Source organism: Thermobia domestica, chromosome 6 (assembly GCF_964235325.1).
Source record: "Thermobia domestica chromosome 6, izTheDome1.hap1.1, whole genome shotgun sequence".
In the NCBI taxonomy this organism is placed as follows: Eukaryota; Metazoa; Arthropoda; class Insecta; order Zygentoma; family Lepismatidae; genus Thermobia; species Thermobia domestica.
The window spans coordinates 86,146,366-86,171,292 of record NC_137459.1 but is presented as its reverse complement, the minus strand read 5'-3'; the positions used below and the strand labels follow the sequence as shown (position 1 = coordinate 86,171,292).

The window sequence follows — 24,927 nt, the reverse complement described above, 5'->3', positions numbered from 1 at the left end:
AATCATTGCAGGAATTTCAAGGAAATCCGCATTGTGCGTTGCTAGTTATGGTCTTGCAAAAAGGAGTCATATTTCACTATGTTCGCACTTTAGGGGGTGTTAACCCTTTCTCCCCCACGTTGGGCGATATAAAAAAAATATTCTACTTTTGATTTTCTTTATTTACTCCAAGAGTTGCAAGCAAATCGAAGTGTGACACTTGGAAAACCTTGCTTGGTTAGCCACAAAGAAACATAACTAATAAACTAACAGTGATTTTACTATTATTCTAATTTATTTTGAACGATTACATATAAAGGCAGTAAAATTGGATATGAGGAGTATTTATACGCATAATTTGAACAAATTTAGCAATTCCATACTGAAAAGGTACATAACAGATACAATATGACGAAATGATGGGCAAGTAAATGAAGTTTTTTTTTTTCTGAGCTGCTGAACTTAAGATATTCTATAGACAGAATATAAATATTTCAAAAGAATTAAAAAATCGAAGGGATTTAACAATTATTAGATTGTTTTTCTTTTTATCAATCGTGGCACTTATAAGTAAACAAAAAGAAATAAAAAGAAAAGATGGATGATTTTAGATATGCGTAACACAAATTGCCTTATTTAGTCACACAAATATTGAATGTCCAACCCCGAAGGGCTAAGAAAAGGATCGCTCATGGCTAATTTAGGGTTTAATAAGAATAATCATTTAACGTTTGGATATTAAGGAACAATATTATCTTTACGATTCACATGGTAAAACTATTTTATTCAATTCCAAGTAGTTATGAAGTCCAAAGTTGTGTCTTCATTGTTCAAGAAGCAAGAATGATTACTAAGTCTATTTCCATTAAAAAAATCTTAAGCATTATGTTTTCATTCCAATTTCATTTATTTATCTGCACCCTGTGATAGTTCATTTCACTTTCTAATGAAGTCTTATTTTCTTATTTGCTCTCTCTCTTTTTCGTGATGCAACTGATCTGCATTTGGATCCAATGTATTTTCTTTCGTTCTTCTCCCAAATTTATTTTCCCAAATTGAATTCTGTCGAGGGAAAACATGCGAAAGAATAACGACGTATTGAGAGAATTGGTGGAGTTGACCTCAGCAGCTGTTTCGAAGGAAGTGAGGTATGTTGAACGGAAAGAAGAAATAAAGCGAGTGTGAATTGGGAAGCCTCAGGTGAACCCACAGCTTCCATTCCACAATCTAAGTTTCTTCTTCTATTTTCCTTTTCTTTCTTTTCAGAAAAATTCACTGCATGAAAGGCAGGTCCATAGTTCAGCAGTTACAAATTGAATTCGAACAAAAGGGAATTCGCAACAGCTGAAAAGTGGCTCTCAAGTTTCGATCGAATCAATAAACTACCGCTAGAGAAGGACATTCCATAAAAACAGCTCAATTTATTTTACCTTATGGCTATCACTTAAGTATTCTAGTAGTTAGGTACAAAATTAAAGTAGTATTTGACACCGAAACTGCACTCAAAGAATCTGATAAAATTGAGTTTCCTTAGGCATAACAAATGGTTTGTAGATACATTATGAATATATACAAATAACTATACCTTTAATAATTGATGTATGTGTTTTATGTAAATATAAATATCTCTGTAACTAAGAATTGCCTGGCTTGAGTCCCACTTGAGTTCTAGATTTTCTGAGTTTCCTAGATAAATGATGTATTTATTCTTTTAAGTTTATCATTCTCTGTTTGGAGTGTCAGTGAAAGAGGAAATCGAGTTCACTTTCAGTAATTTTGGAAATATTTTTATTTTTGAGATCTGTATTTGAAGCTCGTTTCAAAGCTTAAAAGATTTATGTTCAGACATTGTGAATAACCCTTTTAATATTAAGTTGGAATAATCCCATTTCATTTTTCCTTTTCTTTCTTTCTTTCTTTCTTTTTTTTCTTTTTTGACTAAACTGTATTTTTTGCTAGACACCGAACCAACCGTTTCACTTCCTTTCGTACGACATCCAATAAAAATAAATTTTATTTACGCGTTTTTATAGTTATTTCATTATATTTTATTTTTGCCTAAATTGATAGATCTTGAACTAATGGTTGGACTTTCTTTCATACGATATCCGATACCCAACAATAAGAAATGTTGAACGAGAAGGAGACAACAATTAAAACAAATTAACTAGGCAAGCATAAATTTCTATGGATCACTGTACAAGTGAATACCCATTCAACTAAGTGTTACTTCGCAGTATTCGTTATAAATTCCATAACGTTGCCTCCAACACTGCTTCCCTCCGTTCATTGTTGCCTAGCAGTGCATCAATTATAAATGAACAACACATAAACAATGTGTTCTTATATATGTCTGTTAACTTACATGAAAAGCAAACTGGTAGGAGGCTACTAAGACCTCATTTTGTATAAACAAAAGTTGTTTGAAATGCTTCTTGACACCATGAAGGGTTTCTCAAAGCTTACGAAACTTCCTGGTTCGTAATAGAAAATTTTCTTTCAAAGAACCGTTCTCTCTCTTTCCCGGGTTCCTTCTTCAGCTAACAGATAAGTGACACTAATTATGAGCGCTTAATTAAAACTTTAGGAGCTAGTTTGTGTTGATGATTTACATTCTGTTGGTACGCGGTTCTGACAGATCTTTCAGCTTGCAGACTGCGTATTTAAGAAGTTTTTCTTTTCTTTATAGCAACGGAGGGAAAAGTAAAGAATGGAAAGGCCTTCATCGTAAAAGAGGTCCTATCTATGATCTATACCTTGGCGTAAGAAATGAAAGAGGGAAACTTATGCCGTAATTCATAACGTTTGAAAACTACGTGACCCTTTACGAGATCAAGAGCCATTAAAGAAACTCAGGCTTTTCTCCTATCTTTCCCATCAATCATAAATCTTTGTTTTCGCTGTTCACTGTAGTGTTTCATTGTGGTTTAGGATAAAGTACACTCTTACTTAAGAGCAACGTGTATTATTTCATTGACTCAAGAATTATTTATTCCTGGAGCGCATATTTCTTCTCTATTACAGAGTTTAATAGGAAGAATCTGTTTCCTTAGGATACGCACACATAAGACAATAGTTTGTGTTACTTTTGCATTGTACTGGAAATAATAATATGATGTTTAATAAAAAGGAATGTTGTTATTAATTCCGTTCATCAGTATGAAGTTCTCCATATCACATTTTTTCTTAAGGTATACACTTCTAATTGAATTAGTTCATACCCAATTATATATTTATCAATCTGTATTTATATTCATATATATACACCTCGGGACCCAAACGAAACCGAATTGAAAGAGTACCGCCATTTCTAGATGTAGCAGAGTGTTCTTCCGCTAGGTGGGTCTAGTAGAGGCCTTTCCAAATCAGATGGTCAAGCGGCGTTTGCGTAGAAAGTTAACGTTTGATTGTATTATTGTTTTTCTCAACTGTTCTTGTTTACCGCCAGTGAAATCGTCATGTCAGATTAAAAAAAAAAAAAAAAAAGAGTTTCAAATTTTGTTTCCTACTTTCAAAATCGGAAAGATAAACTTACCAAATACCTCAGTAGACTTTCAAGGAGGATAGTAGTAATGGCGTCACCTGAGGACAATTTGGACTTTGACCCATACTTTTTATGACGTCATAGGTCAAAGGTCAATGACCTTGGACCGGGGTCAATGACCTAGGGGTACCTAGGACCACCCCCTCTAAATTTTGGCAGGGATACCATGGCCCACCCCCTAAATTTTTGCAGAGGTGCATAGGACCACCCCACTTAAATTTTGGAAATTGCCAAATCTAAAAATTTGGTGTGGTAGCCTAGGACCATAGTATGTACTTCTATCAGTATTGGGTGTCTATGCCGTTCCCTTTCATGGGATAAAAATTGCCAAAAATTCAAATTTCGGGGGTTTTTGACCTAATATATCCCCTTTGATGAGGTATTATTACCCTATATGGTTATATGGGCGTATACAGGGGTCCACTGCCTTTCATAAGTCATGGTATATTAATGCACCCCTTGAAAAATTTGGGAGGGGTACCTTAGCCCACCCCTTAAATTTTGGAAATTGACCAATTTAAACATTGGGTAATATAGTACAGGACCATAATATGTATTATGATAAATTTGGGTAGTCCACCTTGTTCCCTTTTAGGGGTGCAAAATTGTCAAAATATAAACGTAAGCAATACGTTGTACCACGTGTTTGGTCTTTTGGCCCAATTTATCCTCTTGGATGAGGTCCTATTACCTTATATGGTTATATGGTTATATATAGGGGTCTATTCCCTATCATAAGACATAGGTACAATTATGCACCCCGGGAGGGGTACCTTGGCCCACCCCTTAAATTTTGGAAATTACCCAATTTAAACATTGGGTATTATAGTACTGGACCCTAATATGTATTATGATAAATTTGGGTGGTCCACCTCGTTCCCTTTTAGGGGTACAAAATTGCCAAATTTTAGTGCAACCACGTGTTTCGTTTTTGACCTAATTTCTTCCCTTGGATGAGGTCATATTACCTTATATGGTTATATGGTTATGTATAGGGGTCTATTCCTTATCATAAGACATAGGTACATTTGTGCACCCCATTTAAAAATTTGGGAAGGATACCTTGGCCCACCCCTTAAATTATAGAAATTGCGAATTTTACACATTTGGTATAATAGTATAGGACCCTAATATATATTACTATAAATTTGGGTGGTCCACCTCGTTCCCTTTCATGGGTACGAAATTGTCAAATTTTAGTACAACCACGTGTTTCGTTTTTGACCTAATTTATTCCCTTGGATGAGGTCCTATTACCTTATATGGTTATATGGTCATGTATAGGTGTCAATTTCCTATTATAAGACATGGGTATATTGATGCACCCCGGGAGGGGTACCTTGGCCCACCCCTTTAATTTTGGAAATTGCCCATTTTATATATTTGGCATTATAGTATAGGACCCTAATATAAATCACTATAAATTTGGGCGGTCCACCTCGTTCCATTTTAGGGGTACAAAATTGCCAAATTTTAGTACAACCACGTGTTTGGTTTTTGGTCCAATTTATTCCCTTGGATGAGGTCCTATTACCTTATATGATTATATGATCATGTATAGGTGTCCATTTTCTTTCATAAAACATAGCTACATTGATGTACCCCTTTAAATTTTTGGGAGGTCAATCTTTTAAATTTTTGAAATTTTCCAGTTTAAGCATCCGGTATTATAGCACAGGACCTCAACATGTATCATGATAAATTTGGATGGTCCACCTTGTTCCCTTTCATGGGTAAAGAACTACCAAAAATCAAATTTCGGAGGTTATTGACCCCTCTGATAAGTATTTAACACGTTATATGGGTATGTACAGAGGTTTATTACATTCATATGTTTATGTTCCCTTTTAAATTTGGGAATTATCAAATAACAAAATTCAGTAAACGTTTTCTAGGACCCATTGTAGATGTTGGTGTTCCTCTTATAGCCAAATATTCAAAATTTAAAGGTTATTGACCGGCTTTATTATTTTATAAGTACAGGATTTATTACTTCTTCATAAGACACAGGTGTATTTGTGTACCAATCTTAAATTTTGGGAGGGGTACAATTATTATTGTCGTATAAATAATTGATAATTGTTCTTAAAATTGCATAGTATCTCATTCATTGGGTAAATCATTGTCAAATATGAGTATGATCACGTGATCAGTTATTGACCTATGATGGGATTAGGAGTCCAGGACATTGGTACATTTAACCTTTGTAGGTTAATTTGAGAATTGTCAAATGAAATTAGTCATTGATTTTGATTGTTCCAGCCTATGGAAAAAATATAAACGTAAGCAAGACGATGTACCACGTGATTGACCTTGATGAGGTAGTGTACAGGGATTCATTTTCTTTGTTGTGGTACTTCTTAAGTTTGAGTACACACACTTGCAGAAAACAGTTGGTTCTACTCAGGTAAACAATTGACAGACATTATTGTCCTTATTGAACATATAATGATATGATTAATTCTAAGACTTAGGTATATCGAGATAAGTATTCTTTAAATTTGGGAATTGTGATAAACAGAACTTTAACATAAGGCGCGGAATTTGAAACAATACTTTGAACTTTAGTCACAGCTCATAGTCTAAGATCATTTGTGGTGATTGATTTGACCTTGAGCTTTAGAAATCCGATAGCTAACCTTATTGAATCTTATGACTCATAGTCTTAACGTAATACATGCTACAACACTGAAATTTAGTCACAAGGTGATGTAATCTGACACTGGCAAAGTTATTGTTGATGCAATTTGATTGGTTGATCACCATCTTTCGTGCAATCTGATTGGCTGATCACTATCTTTCGAACAATCTGATTGGTTGGTGATTTTCAAATCTTTGCTGCATTGTTTTGTTTTAACATTTGAAAAAGTATTTGAATTTTCTTTTGTTTGAAACTTTGGTTTGACATTTTTTCGTTTGATATTTTTAGTTTGAAAATTTTTGTTTCGAAATTTTTGTTTCAAAATGTTTGTTTGAAATGTTTTTTTTTTGTTTGAAACTTTGGTTTGACATTTTTTCGTTTGATATTTTGTTTGAAATTTTTGTTTGAAATTTTTGTTTCAAAATTTTTTGTTTGAAACTTTAGTTTGAAATTTTTTCGTTTGAAATTTTTAGTTTGAAAATTTTGTTTCGAAATTGTTTGAAATTTCTGTTTCAATTTTTTTGTTTGAACATTATTTTGTTTGAAATTTTTGTTTCGAAGTTTGGTTTGACATTTTTAAAAGTTTGTGCACTCATTAGTAAAGAACCGGAACTGTTTAGAACTAAAACCTCTGGCAACATTGTTTATCATGGTGCAATAGTACACGTCAGAACATGATAATGCAACGTCATCAGTTTTGCATCATATATAAGTATCGTTCGAGTTAGTATTCATGATAACATCATCATGGCTACTTGTCTGCAGTTTCTAAACACACGTGATGTGATGAAATCATTTACCAAGATTACTGATTCACAACAGAATGTACCTTATAGAATCTTAGCTAGCCAAATGATCCCTACAAAGTTTGGACTAAGAATCGTAGTGAAGCTTGAAAATGATAAGAATATAATTTTACCAGCAAGATATTTACCCATGGAAGCATAAAAACAAGAAGAACTGCTGCGTTTCTTAAATACTGGATCTGTATCTTTATGTTATAAAAGACTCTTGGGTCGAAGTCATCAATTTGAATTTAGTACACAGCCGGATTCGTCAGCAATTGTGATGAAATCATGAATTCAAACGTCAGCACATTCCTTTAACGTCAGACATAGTTGTATGAATTTGGTTGGTCAGCATGACGTCAGCAACTCTGATGAAATCATGTATTCAAACGTCAGCACATTTCTTTCCAATGACGTCAGTAATAACTATAAATCAGCAAATACACTGTCATCCCATGAAATCATTTGAGCAAGTGCGTTTCAGCAGGAAAGATGTGTACTTCTAACGATAAAGAATTCTTCTTCGCAAGCTATTATCCAATAAATATATTTCAAACAAAACATGTGATGATTGGTATCAGTGCTAGAACATTTGAATCTGTAATTTGATTGGGCAAAGCAGAACAATTTGGTATACCACTGAACTTTGAAGAATGGCAAATATTATGTTCACGAATCGACCAAATGAATGATTATTTTCATAATGAGCTAAGTGTGACCATAGTCAAATCATTAGGCTCAAATCATGAAGTGCTGCTGCATACAGTCCTCGAAGAGAAGATGGTGCTGTTACGTAAAAAGAGTACATTTCATGTCCCTCGTAAACGGAATGGAACAAATTCATCAACGTATTCCAGTGTGTTAAACATGCAGTGGAAGTGTGCAACAAAACAAGTATATTCCTGAAAAAGTACTATTTTGAAGAATGTCATGCATATTGTACAACATGTATCTAGATATTGTGATGGTGGGCAACATCGTTCGTGGGTGCATACCTGTATTGATAAACAGTTTATTTGTGATCAAATGGACATTGAGTTTCCACCAATTGATATTGCAATAGACCTTAAAAGACTTCAACTGGAATTAAAATTATACGCTAAAGACAAACTAGTGCAAGAAGTTCAAAATACATTGTATCGAGAATATCCAGATCCTATATCTGGTATGGATGTATGAGATTAACCAGTGCAGTGTAATAAAATGATCCATTTCAATAATTTGTGTTTTTTCATTTGTAGTACAACCCCATGTTCTGACATGTACTATTGCACCATGATAAACAATGTTGCCAGAGGTTTTTGTTCTAAACAGTTCCGGTTCTTTACTAATGAGTGCACAAACTTTTAAACATGTCAAACCAAACTTTGAAACAAAAATTTCAAACAAAAAAAATCAAACAAAAATTTTGAAACAAAAATTTCAAACAACAATTTCGAAACAAAATTTTCAAACTAAAAATTTCAAACGAAAAAAAAATCAAACTAAAGTTTCAAACAAAAAATTTGAAACAACAATTTCAAACAAAAATTTCAAACTAAATAGCAAACGAAAAAATCTCAAACCAAAGTTTCAAACAAAAAAAAATTCAAACAAAAATTTTGAAACAAAAATTTCGAAACAAAAAATTTCAAACTAAAAATATCAAACGAAAAAATGTCAAACCAAAGTTTCAAACAAAAGAAAATTAAAATACTTTTTAAAATGTTAAAACAAAACAATGCAGCAAAGATTTGAAAATCACCAACCAATCAGATTGCGCGAAAAATAGTGATCAGCCAATCAGATTGCACGAAAGATGGTGATCAACCAATCAAATTGCATCAACAATAACTTTGCCAGTGTCAGATTACATCACCTTGTGACTAAATTTCAGTGTTGTAGCATGTATTACCTTAAGACTATGAGTCATAAGATTCAATAAGGTTAGCTATCAGATTTCTAAACCTCAAGGTCAAATCAATCACCACAAATGATCTTAGACTATGAGCTGTGACTAAAGTTCAAAGTATTGTTTCAAATTCCGCGCCTTATGTTAAAGTTCTGTTTATCACAATTCCCAAATTTAAAGAATGCTTATCTCGATATACCTAAGTCTTAGAATTAATCATATCATTATATGTTCAATAAGGACAATAATGTCCGTCACTTGTTTACCTGAGTAGAACCAACTGTTTTCTGCAAGTGTGTGTACTCAATCTTAAAAAGTACCACAACAAAGGAAATGAATCTCTGTACACTACCTCATCAAGGTCAATCACGTGGTACATCGTCTTGCTTACGTTTATATTTGGTCCATAGGCTGGAACAATCAAAATCAATGACTAATTTCATTTGACAATTCTCAAATTAACCTACAAAGGTTAAATGTACCAATGTCCTGGACTCCTAATCCCATCATAGGTCAATAACTGATCACGTGATCATACTCATATTTGACAATGATTTACCCAATGAATGAGATACTATGCAATTTTAAGAACAATTATCAATTATTTATACGACAATAATAATTGTACCCCTCCCAAAATTTAAGATTGGTACACAAATACACCTGTGTCTTATGAAGAAGTAATAAATCCTGTACTTATAAAATAATAAAGCCGGTCAATAACCTTTAAATTTTGAATATTTGGCCATACGAGGAACACCAACATCTACAATGGGTCCTAGAAAACGTTTACTGAATTTTGTTATTTGATAATTCCCAAATTTAAAAGGGAACATAAACATATGAATGTAATAAACCTCTGTACATACCCATATAACGTGTTAAATACTTATCAGAGGGGTCAATAACCTCTGAAATTTGATTTTTGGTAGTTCTTTACCCATGAAAGGGAACAAGGTGGACCATCCAAATTTATCATGATACATGTTGAGGTCATGTGCTATAATACCGAATGCTTAAACTGGAAAATTTCAAAAATTTAAAAGATTGGCCTCCCAAAAATTTAAAGGGGTACATCAATGTAGCTATGTTTTATGATAGAGAATGGACAACTATATAAGATCATATAATCATATAAGGTAATAGGACCTCATCCAAGGGAATAAATTGGACCAAAAACCAAACACGTGGTTGTACTAAAATTTGGCAATTTTGTACCCCTAAAATGGAACGAGGTGGACCACCCAAATTTATAGTGATTTATATTAGGGTCCTATACTATAATACCAAATATGTAAAATGGGCAATTTCCAAAATTAAAGGGGTGGGCCAAGGTACCCCTCCCAGGATGCATCAATATACCCATGTCTTATAATAGGAAATTGACACCTATACATGACCATATAACCATATAAGGTAATAGGACCTCATCCAAGGGAATAAATTAGGTCAAAAACGAAACACGTGGTTGCACTAAAATTTGACAATTTCGTACCCATGAAAGGGAACGAGGTGGACCACCCAAATTTATAGTAAAATATATTAGGGTCCTATACTATTATACCAAATGTGTAAATTCGCAATTTCTATAATTTAAGGGGTGGGCCAAGGTATCCTTCCCAAATTTTTAAATGGGGTGCACAAATGTACCTATGTCTTATGATAAGGAATAGACCCCTATACATAACCATATAACCATATAAGGTAATATGACCTCATCCAAGGGAAGAAATTAGGTCAAAAACGGAACACGTGGTTGTACTAAAATTTGGCAATTTTGTACCCCTAAAAGGGAACGAGGTGGACCACCCAAATTTATCATAATACATATTAGGGTCCAGTACTATAATACCCAATGTTTAAATTGGGTAATTTCCAAAATTTAAGGGGCGGGCCAAGGAACCCCTCCCGGGGTGCATAATTGTACCTATGTCTTATGATAGGGAATAGACCCCTATATATAACCATATAACCATATAAGGTAATAGGACCTCATCCAAGAGGATAAATTGGGCCAAAAGAACAAACACGTGGTACAACGTATTGCTTACGTTTATATTTTGACAATGTTGTACCCCTAAAAGGGAACGAGGTGGACCACCCAAATTTATCATAGTACATATTAGGGTCCTGTACTATAATACCCAATGTTTAAATTGGTCAATTTCCAAAACTTAAGGGGTGGGCCAAGGTACCCCTCCCAAATTTTTCAAGGGGAGCATTAATATACCATGTCTTGTGAAAGGTAATGTACCCCTGTATATGCCCATATAACCATATAGGGTAATAATACCTCATCAAAGGGGATATATTAAGTCAAAAAACCCCGAAATTTGATTTTTTGGCAATTTTTAACCCATGAAAGGGAACGGCATAGACACCCAATACTGATAGAAGTACATACTATGGTCCTAGGCTACCATACCAAATTTTTAGATTTGGCAATTTCCAAAATTTAAGTGGGGTGGTCCTATGTACCTCTGCCAAAATTTAGGGGGTGGGCCATGGTATCCCTGCCAAAATTTAGAGGGGGTGGTCCTAGGTACCCCTAGGTCATTGACCCCGGTCCAAGGTCATTGACCTTTGACCTATGACGTCATAAAGGTCGGGGTCACAGTCCAATGTGTCCCGAGGTGACGCCATTACTACTAGGATAGTATGAACAGCACACAATTATTTGAGTGGTTTAGACGCTTTAGGTGTGGTGAGATGAGTGTTGAAGATCATGCTCAATTTGGGTGTTCTTTATCATTTCGAAACAACGAAAACATCGAAAAAATCTGCCAAAAATCCATGAGGATCGTTGTTTCATGGTTGATGGTATTTCAAAACAGAGAGGAGTGAGTTGGCAGTGTGAAATTTTGTAATTGAGACGTGCAGCGCTAAGTTTGTTGCTTGTCTGCTCACACAGGATCAAACCTGTTCATCCAATCCATTTGAGCCACGACTTAAAAAATCAGATTGAAAGCGATCTAAACTTTTTGACCAACGTGATGACAGTTTCCAAGAATTAAGCAAGGTCTAAAAGGAAAATGTTTTGATGGTGTAGAGGCTGTAAAAAGAACTTCACAGAGTACACTGGTATAAAGGTTGAAGAGTTTCAGAGGTGCTTCAAACAGTGGGAAACAAGACAGGAGAGATGAATCATATTTAATGCAGAGTACTTTGAAGGGGACTGAAATAATTTTGTAAAAGTATTAACACATTTTTCAAAACAAAAGTCTGCTTTTGGCCCCTTTCGTATTTATCTAGATTTTCATCACCTAGGATTCTATCCCTCGCGCAGCGGCGTAGATTGGTTTATCGACGCTCTGGACGAACTTCTTCTTCTTCTTTTTTGCATCTCAAAAGTCACGAATTACCCACTGCCTGCTCATAATCTTAACATCGCATGCTAAATTAATCACCAGACAAAAAATCAGTTCTTAACACTGATTAAATTCATTTATTTACTCCTTGGCATACCAATATACCTTTAAACTATACTTACAAACGCATTTCTTACATCATTCATGAACAAATTTCACGCGATTTTTGAGGAACAAATCTCGATATCACATCATTAAAATTAATTCAATTTCCCAATTATATTTCAATTGACAAAATTACCAAGTTCGTTAATCTCACCTAGCTCATACAAAACTGCGTAATCTGTAAATCGTTTTAATTTAGGAAAGCTGCTCTCACAACTGGTGAGACCGATTCAAATCGTCAAGATATATATATATATATATATATATATATATATATATATATATATATATATATATATATAATGACAATATTTGGAACATATATACCGAGGTTATGCTGTTTAACAACAGACAAAATTCAAAAAGACTATAAGATGCTCTTGTTGTTATGATCCGGGAATAGTGTTTTAGAAACGTTTCGTCTCTAGTTAAAATTATTTCTTATTAACATAAACAAATACTTATTCAGTTTAAACCCGTATTTACGATCCAAGGCTATGATGATGCCAAGAAGCACAATGATTATCGAGTTCATGAATTTGCTGGAATCCTATAGAGATTTCTTGTGTTATTCTTTCTAGGAACGTAAGCACTTTTCTTCTCAGTTTATATATATATATATAAGTCAGGCTCTGCAGAATCAACACGGTGAACTCGGTTCTTCTTGTTATGCGTGGCATAAGCTGAATTTGCAATTTCTTTCAAAGTTTCTTCGCATACCTGAATATATGATAATTGTTCACAACGTTATCTTTGTTTTTCAGCAAGAACGTTTCTAGTGCACGATTTTTTGTCACTAAATCGCGAATTCAAATTTAACACTAAGTGCTTACTATATTCAACTAAAACCACCAGCATAAATCACCCTAAATTGGCCAGTGGGATTTGCGTAAAAAAAATAACATCATGCAGCGTGAATTAATGACTACCCTATCAACGTTAACTTTTAATAAGTAGCAGAATGTTGAACCACGTAAAGAAAAAAGAAGAAACAATATTGAATCACGTAAAGAAAGAAAAATAAATTTTCGATGCCGGTCTGAGCGGTCTGACTAGTGATGGGCAGTGGGAATATTCCCGGTGGGAAGGGAAATAAAAAGTGGGAATATTCCCGGTTTTTCCCTTACATATAAATTCCCGGGAAGGAATTGATTTCCATTTCTTTAGATCATCTTCCAAATCATAAGATCATGTGACTAATTACTTTATTTTCATTTATTATTATTTACTTATATGTTTAAAATAATTTGGAAATTAGAAAAAAAAATTGTTACCAGTACTTTATATAACTAATAATATGATAGTTTAAGTTATATTTCCATTTTCACTAAAAGGTAGCAGAGTACTAATTTAGAAATGATGAAAAGGAAACAGTTTGTAAAATAATGTAGAAATTATGTAAAAATAGGGATGAACTACTATTAATACACCCCGAACCAGAGTTAGTAATAGACGTCGATCTGTCTCCTATCTCTGACTCGAATTTTCTGAAAAGATGCTCGAACTTCCTTTATATGTGAATTAAGGCACTAAATTTCGAGAAATAGTTAGGAAGAAAGGTCGTGTGTGGCAATATTGCATGCTAAATTATAAAACTAGGTCAGTATCTTGCAAATATTTTGAAAATAAATATGTATGCGCAAATTTGTCTTCTTAGACATGGTGAGATATGTGTCTTCTGACAGTTACACAACCTTATTTATTTATAACATTTAAAAAATAATATGTTTATAATATCAGTCGTAGAGTCAAGTTTAGAAAATGTATTTACGTATAAATTTAAACTGTTTAGCGGTGTAAAAGTATGTGGACTTACTATACCATTTTTTCCACTTATTTCATAGGACATATTGTAAGTAAATATTCATTTATGCATACTCTCTAAATATAATAAAATATTAATAAAATAAGGTAATACTGTTCAGAATATACATTTTAAAGAACCCTCTGGACATAAAAGTAATAATATACGGTGAAAAGAAACGAATTTGCCTTTGTAAATATAATATAGTAATAGCATTCAATTTTCTTTGTGTTTGTACATAAATTCACGGAATATTCCATTTTATAGGAATCTTCCCGGGAATTTGCCCATCACTAGGTCTGACATTGCCGCCTCTCCTTTGCCCCCGTTGCTGCCTTATGGGGCGTTTACACTTAGTCGATTTGCGTTCGATTCAGTTGAATTGACGTCACTTTCAACTTAATCGACAGTGTAAACGGGACTTCAACTTAATCGCTTGTTGATCGAAGGCGACGAATCGACTGGCAACTAAATTGAAAGACGTTCTACTCGGCCTAGTTGCTTCGATTTAGTGGCAAATGCAGCGAGTCGATTTAGTCGTGCGACTAAATCGACCAAGTGTAAACGCCCCATTAGCGAGACACAGAACACGGATTCCACTTTCATCGCACTGGTACTACATAACCGAGGGCAACAGTTTACACTCTTTGGAAATCGATAGCCCATTTTACACTCTGACTGTCTACTCAATTCGCTGCCGTTCTCCCGCTCCTCACGTAATAAGGAGTTTTCCCTAACCCACCATCAGCAACATTCCGGTGCTGCCTGACCGTTACCTACCCAAGCATTTGACATGCTTTCCATTCCGGGCGATTGCTATTAATTTGTTATACGTATACTTCGTGTCGACATGCATTAAAGTATCCACTGTAGTGATACATATTTAATAATAATATTATACCTTTTGTTGCACGAGTTTATTACACTTGCTAATGCAAGTGAGTCACAGTACAATAAATTGGTTGTATGGGACGCATGTCGAACCACAGCAGATATGTTTTTACTCGAAGTTGGCAACACTGATGAAGTTAAGCATGTGGAGGAGCATTCCCTAGTATTTTGTACTTGCAACAAAGATACACTCTTCCAAGTGGAGTTGTGTACGCGAGTAGCAGTAAAATTAAATAAATGTCGTAATACAAAATTCGACTGCAACGAGTGAAGGGAAGGTCAAGCAAAGCTGCATAAAGTTTTGGGAAGAGCGTTTGTGTGTTCACTACTATAAGCATAGCGGAAGGCCCAGAGTTTAGATGGATGATCTGATTGGATGTGTTAACGAAAAAGTGCGATCCAATCGCCGGTTCATAATATCTAAACTCGCCAACTGAAAAATAACTAAAATAACCAGAACTGTCTGCGAAAACAACATGTCGAATTATGTCTGACAAGTTGGATTATCACACACTGTGTGCGAGCTGGGTGTCAAGAATGTTAAAACACTCACAAAGAACAAAGAATAATAGTTGCTCATGATATTTTACCGCTCTGAAGGAGGATAGGAATGACCTATTTTCTCATTTTGAGGGATGAAATCTGGATACCGTTCACCACTGGGAGTCAAAGCCTCAGTCAATGTAATAGTGGCACTCTCGTTCTCCTAAAGTGAAGAAATTGTAACAAACACAATCAGTTCACAAAATCATGGCAATCGTTTTTATTTTATTTTAGGGGGAAGACTAAAAAGGTATGATTCTTATGAAACCCTTGAAACTAGGACGAACAGTTAAAGCAGCATGGCCAAATACCGAGTAATTTACGACGTGCTATCCAAAATCGCAGAGAGGAATGCTATGCTCTGGAATTCTTCTGATCTATGTTAACGCCCGTCCACACACAGCTGCTCGTACTGTTGAGTCAATTCAAATTTTTCGATGGGATATTCAATTTTCCCCTTTACAGACCCGACTTTGCACCCAGAGACTTCTTTCCTTATATTCATCTAAAAAAAAAAAATGTGGCTTGCATTGAAGTTTTTCAGCAGACGGAGGAGTCGAATCGTCCAATTTAGATTATTTAATTTTCATTTATTTATTTCTGTTCTCATAGTTTTACAACGCTGGGATCAATTTGTTCACAAATTATAATAAAATGAATATCGACGTTTTGCATATTTTTTGCGGGTAAGTTAAAAATGTCCTGGAAATAGTTTCCAAACCTTTTGAAACTGCCTTCATATTTCATGATTATACACGTGAATTGGTTTATTAAGAACATAATAATAAGAACGTAGATAGATTAATAACAAATTAACAGGTTGGTAACACTGTTATTTACGTTTCAATTCCGAAAAGAGCAATCTGCACTCGATCGCTGGTTGGGATATATCTGATGGCATATTCCTATATATAGCCTTCCCAACTACTAGAACTTTGTGTACCAGACGAACGCGTTCCATTCAAACGATACACCTCTCTTTTAATTGCGATAATTGAATGGGGACACGAATTTCGTTGTAACTATCAAACGTCAAATTACTCAGGACACATAAAATGTTTCCAGTATTTATATAAGAGAGTTTAGAAATAAATGTTTGTCACCATTCTGTTATATTTCAATATTATTCTTCAAACATCTCAATTCATTGTAAGTTCCTTTTTTAACATTGGTGAATATACAGGTTGCGGCAGTTATTACAGAACAACATAAAATCCACGGAAAAAGGAGCAGAGACGGAAAATAGAGCATTTAATAACCATTGAACATTATGTACACGCGAAGGCAGACCGAATACAGGGTATATTTCTATGAAACCGCCATCTGCCGCAATAACCGCCTCTAAACTGTGTGGAAACCGTCGGCAGACATGATTGAGGTGGGTCCTGGGAATGCTTGTCATGGCATCCACAATGACTGCCCTGAGAGCCGCAGCGGTGTTGTGTGAATTCTTATTAGAGACCCTCTCAAACCTGCCCCAGATTAAAGTACAAAGGGTTGATATTAGGGGAGCTGGGGACCAAATGTTTGGGGAGACGTGGTCGTGAAAATTCGTGGCCAACCATCCTTGGGTTGAATGGGCCGTATGGACGGGAGCGGAGTCCTACTGAAAAAAATATATCGCCTGCCACGTGCTATAGCAGTAATCCAGGGCTGCACAACCATCTTCAACACATCAGTGTAAGCAACGGCATTGACTCTGGCACCTTGACTAGAGAAATGTGGAGGTATCATGTCGCCCTCACTGCTCGCGACCCCCAGAACCATCACGGAAGGGGGAGAAATTGGTGTGAATGAAGGTGGGAACCTCTTCGAGTGTTTTACATAACCACCGATCATTTCTGCCGTTCGCTTTCTTATTCTGAACGAAGATTTTTTCATCCCAGAAGAACCAGAGCATTTCTTGCTACTCGGGATGTTTCAGCTTGTTCAAAAGGAGCCTGGCGCGGATCACTCTATTATCCCTGGTTTTCGCGGACATGAACTGGCCTCTCCGCATCACGTATGACTTATAACGGAGGTCTTCATACACCACACGTCGAATGGTGGCCTCGTCAACCTGCTGCTCTCTTACGAGTACGCTCATGGACTTTCCTGGGTCCGCTTCGATAACAGCTTGGACGGAAGCGATGAATTGGAGCGTCCTGGTCCTGTTCGAGCGCTGATAATGTCGTTTCCTGTGGGAAATAGTTTCCACATCACCACTGGCGGCCTCAAGTTCTCTCCGAACTTTGGAAGCGAATGACCAGGCAACGTTCAGGAAGGCCCCGATCTTGGAATCGGCGTGTCGTGCAGCTAAGGAGACGATGACTGCACGCCTCTTCATTTCCTGGGTTAGCGTAGGGTTTGCCATGTTTACCTGCAACAAAAAGGGAAGTGTTACAATGATATACAGGATAATGTGTCACTTATTCTATGTGTTCTCACATAGCTGCCGCACCCCGTAGCATTATGCAGTCTCAACTTCTGTTCTTCTTCAAAAATAAATAAATAAATAAATTATTATAACGCTGTTCGTGTCCACCATTGAGTTGTAGAAACGGAGTTTGGAACTGGTTGATTAGAATACCTCTCCTTACATAGATAAATATATCACATCTTTAAAGCCATTACTTCTAAGCAGGGGCGTTCCGAAGGCTATTAAGGTGGAAGGTGTAGCGGGTTAATGCGCCAAATGGAGACATGTTATGTACCATATAACGAGATGCAATACGAAATAGTTCCTCTTGTAATAGAAAGATCCCGGGTTCGATCCCCATTTCAGCCTTTCTGAAATGTTTTCTACTTGCCATTGGTTATGCCAATAAAATAATGCATAATTTAAGTTAGTTAACGAAATGTGTGTTGTGTTTTTATTATACCTTTTTCATAACGATAATGTAATATCTAACATATTATTTTCATTATTGAGTACTGCTCTACTCGATTATTCTCAACACAAACAAGCGATAATTATTGAAAAGAAAATATTGAAATGAAAATATTGTAACTATGCTAATACAGAGAGACGTTTACAAAAACATAATGCCTTTACATAACAAATTCACGTTTGATGGGCTTACTGAAAAAAGAGCTTAGGATAAAAAAGTACTTTAAAATTGGAGTTTTTTTAAGGTCATTATTAACACAAATCATAATTAATTTCTAGATGTTGATAGTGTAAACATATTAGTACATGCAGCAATATTCAGTAAAAATTCAAGATTTTCAACTCTATTTTTAACTCAGTGTAAGCTTTTCATTTGTAACATATAATCTTCTTGCATAATACTAGTATTATTCATTTATTACCAATGTATGATACTTTTACAAAAACGAATATCATATGCGTTTTATATGTGAATATGCGAATTATATCTATCTATCTATCTATCTATCTATCTATCTATCTATCTATCTATCTATCTATCTATTTATCTATCTATCTATCTATCTATCTATCTATCTATCTATATATATATATATATATATATATATATATATATATATATATATATATATATATATATATATATATATATATATATATATATATATACAGGGTGCGGAAAAAGTCCCTTAACGGTCCAATATGTTGCGAAGTATAGAGATCAGCAAAACAGAAATAGTTTTGAAAAAGCTTTCCAATGATACCAAACCCAATCCCTTATCATCATCCCCTTCAGGGGTAGAGCGATAATTTTAATATTTTGAACGAGAACCCATATACCTTATTGCACATTTGGATTCTCCAGAAAAAAAGTGACAGTGATTTGTTCCAAAATTGAAAACAGTGTCTTCTCACATGGCGCTTTAATCGACACACACACACGCATTGCGTATTGAATTGCGGAGTCAGATGTTCTGAGTTCCATCCCCATTCAAGGCAATATTTTTCTTTTAATTCCCCAAATAAATCCCATACGTTTTCAATTCAATTCTTTTTTTAAGTTACAAAGAACACAAATTTCGATAACTGTTTTGCAAACTAATTTTATGAAGTAGTTTTTAGTAATACGGTTATTAGGGTTAGAGTTCATAGGGTTATTTACAACAAAAATAAAGCATTTTTTTGTCGCCATTTGTATTTTCTTGCAAATTAATAAATATGGAAAAATACATTTTTTAACGAAATTAAAATATATGAATTCATTATTTGGGTTTAGAAAATAACATTAAAAAGTTACTCTATGCAGTAATCGAACTCACGGCCTCTGATTCCGCAGTCTAGTACGCTAAGCGTATGGCTACAGAGTACGATACTGACAAAGGAACATATTACATTGATAGTAGCATTACCCAATCAGACAATGCGCAATCTATAGAGGAATGAAGGAAAATGAGAAATCCAAAGTTTTACGGGCCGACACCCAGAAACACAGGAGATACAGAGGAAAAAGTATCTAGAATCATGTGAAGATAGCAATGTAAAAGATACACTGACACAGAAAGAACTTAAAAATTAATAAAGTAATCAAAATGACGTTTACACAACAGCATAGTAAGCAAACATTGTACCCAGAGACATGCTCAATAACATTGTATGTAATGCAGTGTTGCCAACTGAGCACAAAATGAAGTTTGGTTAAATGGCACGAAACGCAAATTACAAATAATATCATCTAGAAAATCTAGTTATGAGTAGAATCATAGCTTTGAAGTCGTGATGTACAGTGTTGCCAACGTTTGAAGATATATGTATATGAATTCCTGTATGAAGTTTTGTGTGTTGTGTTTGATAATATTCTGATTTTCCATTTGCGCAAACTGCTTCTACACTGTGCTTCGTCCTTTATTTTCGTACTTCAGTGATTATATTCTTGTTTGTGGTTTCATATTTTGGTTTTAACTAGTTCGAATCGTGCTGTGTACGGACTCTTCTACATACAAGTTTCATATAGGAAATCATATAGGCCTATCCTCAAACGTTGCAACACTGGACATTAAGACGTCACAGGTACAGTTCTACTTATAATTGGATTTCCTGAATGTTAAAATTTCCTTTCCGTGCCATTTAACACAACTTCATTTTGTGCTCCGTTGGCAACACTACATTACATATGATGTTATTGAGCATGTCTGTAGGTACAATGTTTGCTTTCTATACTGTTGTGTAAACGTCATTTTGATTACTTTAATAATTTTGAAGTTCTTTCTGTGTCAGTGTGTGTTTTGCATTGTTTTCTTCACACGATACCAGATCTTTCTTTCTTCTGAGTCACCTGTGTTTCTGGGTGTCGGCCCGTAAAACTTTGGATTTCACACTTTTCTTCACTGTTCTATCGATTGCGTATTGTTTGATTGGGCAATGCTACTATCAATATAAGATGATCCCTTGTGAGAGGCAACATTTTTATAACGTTTAGGCGCCTCCTTTTTTGTGTGTCGATTCAAGCGCCATCCATGAAGGCGCTGTTTTCAATTTTGGGTCAAATTACTGTCACTTTTTTTTCTGGAGAATCAAAATATGCAATAAGAAATGAGGATGCCCATTGAAGTTACCCCCGTAAGTCCGAAGGGGGTAAGGATAGGTGGTTGCGCTTTGTATCATTGGATTGTTTTTTCAAAACTATTTAACACTATTTTTTGTTTTGCTGATCTTTATACTTCGTGATATTGGGCCGTTCCGGGACTTTTAATATATGGAGATTCATAAAACTAATTTTTCGTCTTCTAATTATTTTCTATCTTCGATCCCCAAAAGGGAACATTTTTCATTCAAATTATTGACGTGAAAGACTATATATATATATATATATATATATATATATATATATATATATATATATATATATATATATACAATTCAACGCTTCAGAAAAAATGACTATGATTGAATTACAGCAAAACGAAAAAAAAAGAAATAAAAAATGAATAATAAAAAGATTATGTATAAAATATTTGGCTGTTGAAATATTAATGCCGTTAGCCATGAACTGCTAAGTACAAATCTTGGGTTGATTATTTAGTTCGTCTCATTTTGAATCAATGGACACATTTCTTGGTTGAGATTTGAACTAATTAGGAATGGGTGGTATGCATAAAAGTGAGACATTAATCTTTGCTCAAGATTTTGAGATTAATCTCAATGTTGTATGCATAAAAAGCGAGACAACGTCACGTAATTTGAGTTTAATCTCAGGTACCTGACTAAATGTAGACAGTTGTTCGGCAGACGTCGTGCTGTTCCCCTTGTTGTCCCCGTAGGTGTTGTAGTGGAAGTAGTGAATGTGTTAACTTGCTTCAACTCAACCTGCATTGTCAAGTGGAGTATTTTCTACTACCAAGTAGTTAGTGTTCTATTTACTCTTTTCATCATATTGTCTAGTGTGAAGTGCAGGTTTACCTTCTAAGTGCATTATGTCTGTTATCCGAGTGAATACTTTACGTTTGTCATTCCGAGATGTGAACAAGCCTAACACATTAGTTTTGCATGAATGGATTCGCAATACTCCATCTGCTTTCTGATCAAGTTGTCAGTATTGAGTTTGATTATAGTCGCAAACAGTTATATCTTAAGTGAACATCACAAGTGCTTTGTGAACAAATTCTGTTTCGAGTGAATGAAAAGGTCAGTTATTCAGATGACATTTGGTACATATAACATTTTAATCGACTCTGCTAGTTCCAAAATTATGACTGTCCGTTTACATTTGGTACCCACCGAGTTGGAAGATCATCACATTTCAAGTGCACTATCCCAGTTCGCTGAAATTAAATCAATTGCAGACGAAATGTATTCTACTGGACACATCTATGAAGTAAGACCTGGGAGAAAGATAATACATATGTGCATTAAGCGCACCATTCCTTCTTATGTGACTATTTTTGGTTAACGTATGGATGTCAAGTTAAAACCTACGCCATTTGTGACTCACCGAATCATTTTCTGATGGAATGTACAAAGTGCCGTATCCCATCAGCCGTACTAGCTTCAGTATCCAGTGTCCAACCATCCAGAGCCCCGCCCATGCCCGGCACTTTGAACAAAGTGGATACTCTACCGAACGTTCATTCGTTTACTTGCTTTCCTGCATTAAGTGAGAAACGTCCTTCACCTTTACAAGAAAACCTTCCACCTCTAACTGTAACTTCTGAAATAACTTTAGCTAAGGCACTCAATGAAACTGAACCCAATTGTCCGCTTGATGTTCCCCTTAGTTCTAAAGCTGCATCTCACACCAGTTTCCCTGCTATTGCCTCCCAGCAGACCCTTGCTTCCAATACATCGCAGAGTGGCTCATCCAGTTCCACTACCATAGCGCGTATTGCTTCGGATTTTCTACAACAGATTATTACTGTTTCAGCATCTTCAGCATCGGAGATGGATACGCTACCTGAAATCGCAGTAAGTACTCCACCGTTAGCGGGCAATGATGACTCTCACCAGGAAGTGAGTGACTCTTTCGATATAGATTCACCATCTACAGAAGCATCCCCATTTCCCTGTCTACCCGAGAAGAGGCGTCACAAAGTTCGATGTCGGTCTTAACCTCGTGACAAATCCAGTAGAGCCAATAAACTTCAGAAAACTAAGAATGCTCCCCCCGTAAACAACAATTGTGTGTGTGGTTTCACGAGGTCACGAATATATCCTCGCCATAGTGAAACAAGTGCTAAGGCAAATGGTATTGTTGTCTCTCCAGACAAGTGAATGAATATAGAATGAGAATGTGTGCGAGTGTTTTCACCTGACTTTGTTTTTTCAAGTGTACTTTGTTATTTCCTTGTGTCGTGCTTTTTTGTTGTCTTTATTTTTCTATGGCCATTAGATATGTATGCCACGCGTATAGCCACTATTAATGTCAACGGCATTTCTAGTCTTTCCAAGTAAAAAGCGTTAGCGGATAACATCAACAAATCGACTCTAGATATAATTTTTCTTCAAGAATGCAATATTGACAATTTCTCCTTTAATTTTGATCATTTGTAAGAAGTCATTTTTTTTCGAAACTGGTTCTGGAACAGCTATTATATATCGCAAAGCTATCTCATTAGCCGCCTTCTCAAAATTTCCGTCAGGTCGTATTATCACAGCCAATTATGAAAACATAAACTTTTGTAATTTATATTCACCGTTTGGGAATAATAAACGTGCTGAGCGAAACTCTTTCTATCTCATCGACGTTCCAACGGAGTTACATTCTGGTGTCAGAGATTTGATTTGTGTAGGAGACTACAACGCCGAGTTAGATCCTATAGACTGAAGGTTTGGTTACAATACTTCTCCTACGTTGCGTAAATTAGTGTAATACTTTAAGTTAGTTGACGTATGGCGTCATTATAGAGGTAACGTTCCAGGGCACACTTTTTTCGACTAAATGGATCCTCACGTTTGGATAGAATCTATGTCACTACCACTTTAATTAATTTTGTGCGATCAATAAACGTTCAACCGGTATGCTTTTCTGATCATTGTGTTGTGGTTTGCAGCATTGATTTACCCATGCGTAAGTAGTGAGAGTTACCACTTGTTTGGTCAATCAATAACAACATTTTGGATCTACAGTTGCTCATTACCAATAGATGGAACTATTAAATACACCTTAAATCTCACAAGAAAAGTTTGTTTTCATGCTGATTACATCACATTAAACAGTCTTTTCGGTTTATCTGTAAACAGCACAACAAAGACAGATCCTCTCTTCTTAAAGAGCAATATAATTATTACCACAACTTATGTGAGTACTATAAAGAACTTGCTCAAGGAGTAGACGTACTCCCTCGTATTAAGGAAATTAAGGCACTCCTACTCACTTTACATCGTAAACAATCAAGGTTCTTTTCCCGAGAGGCAAAGCAACAATGCTTCAGCATGAAGTTCCCGCTTTGCATACATTTATCCGTGAAAGGCGAAAAAGGTAAACAAAACCTTATTTCCAAGGTCACCTTTCCTAACTGTGTAGTTCACGAGCATTATCGGGTACGCTCAGCTCTGTACGATGCATACCAGATCCTATATTCCCCTGCTCCAACCCAACCCACTGACTCTTGCTTCGAGCATCCGACCGGTACTTTAACCCCAGGGGCCCGTAACATCCTCAATGCGCCCTTTAGAGAAAGAGAAGTCAAACAAGCTGTTTTTGCGAAGAATTTAAATAAATCTCCGGGACCCGATGGTCTTACACTATAATTTTAACACCAATTCCACAGCATAGTTTCGCCTTTCCTCACAAAAATGTACAATGAACTTCGACTCACTCCCACGTGCATCTCTTCCTTTACGGCTGTTATTATGGTACTTGTACCTAAACATGCAGGTGCGCATGATTTTGATAATTCTAGTCCGATTACCCTCTTTAATGTTGACCAGAAAATTTTATCTCGTTGCGTTGTCTCTTCGTTTAGAACTGTTTTTTTTTTTAAATCAGATCTTACACAACGATTAGTATGG

The 24,927-nt window shown here is 35.4% G+C and overlaps 1 pseudogene; it reads right to left on the bottom strand.

Annotated features, from left to right (window-relative positions):
* Window positions 1-17,295: 17,295 nt before the first annotated feature.
* Window positions 17,296-22,489, bottom strand: LOC145687231 (uncharacterized; annotated as a pseudogene).
* Between the last annotated feature and the right edge of the window lie 2,438 nt (window positions 22,490-24,927).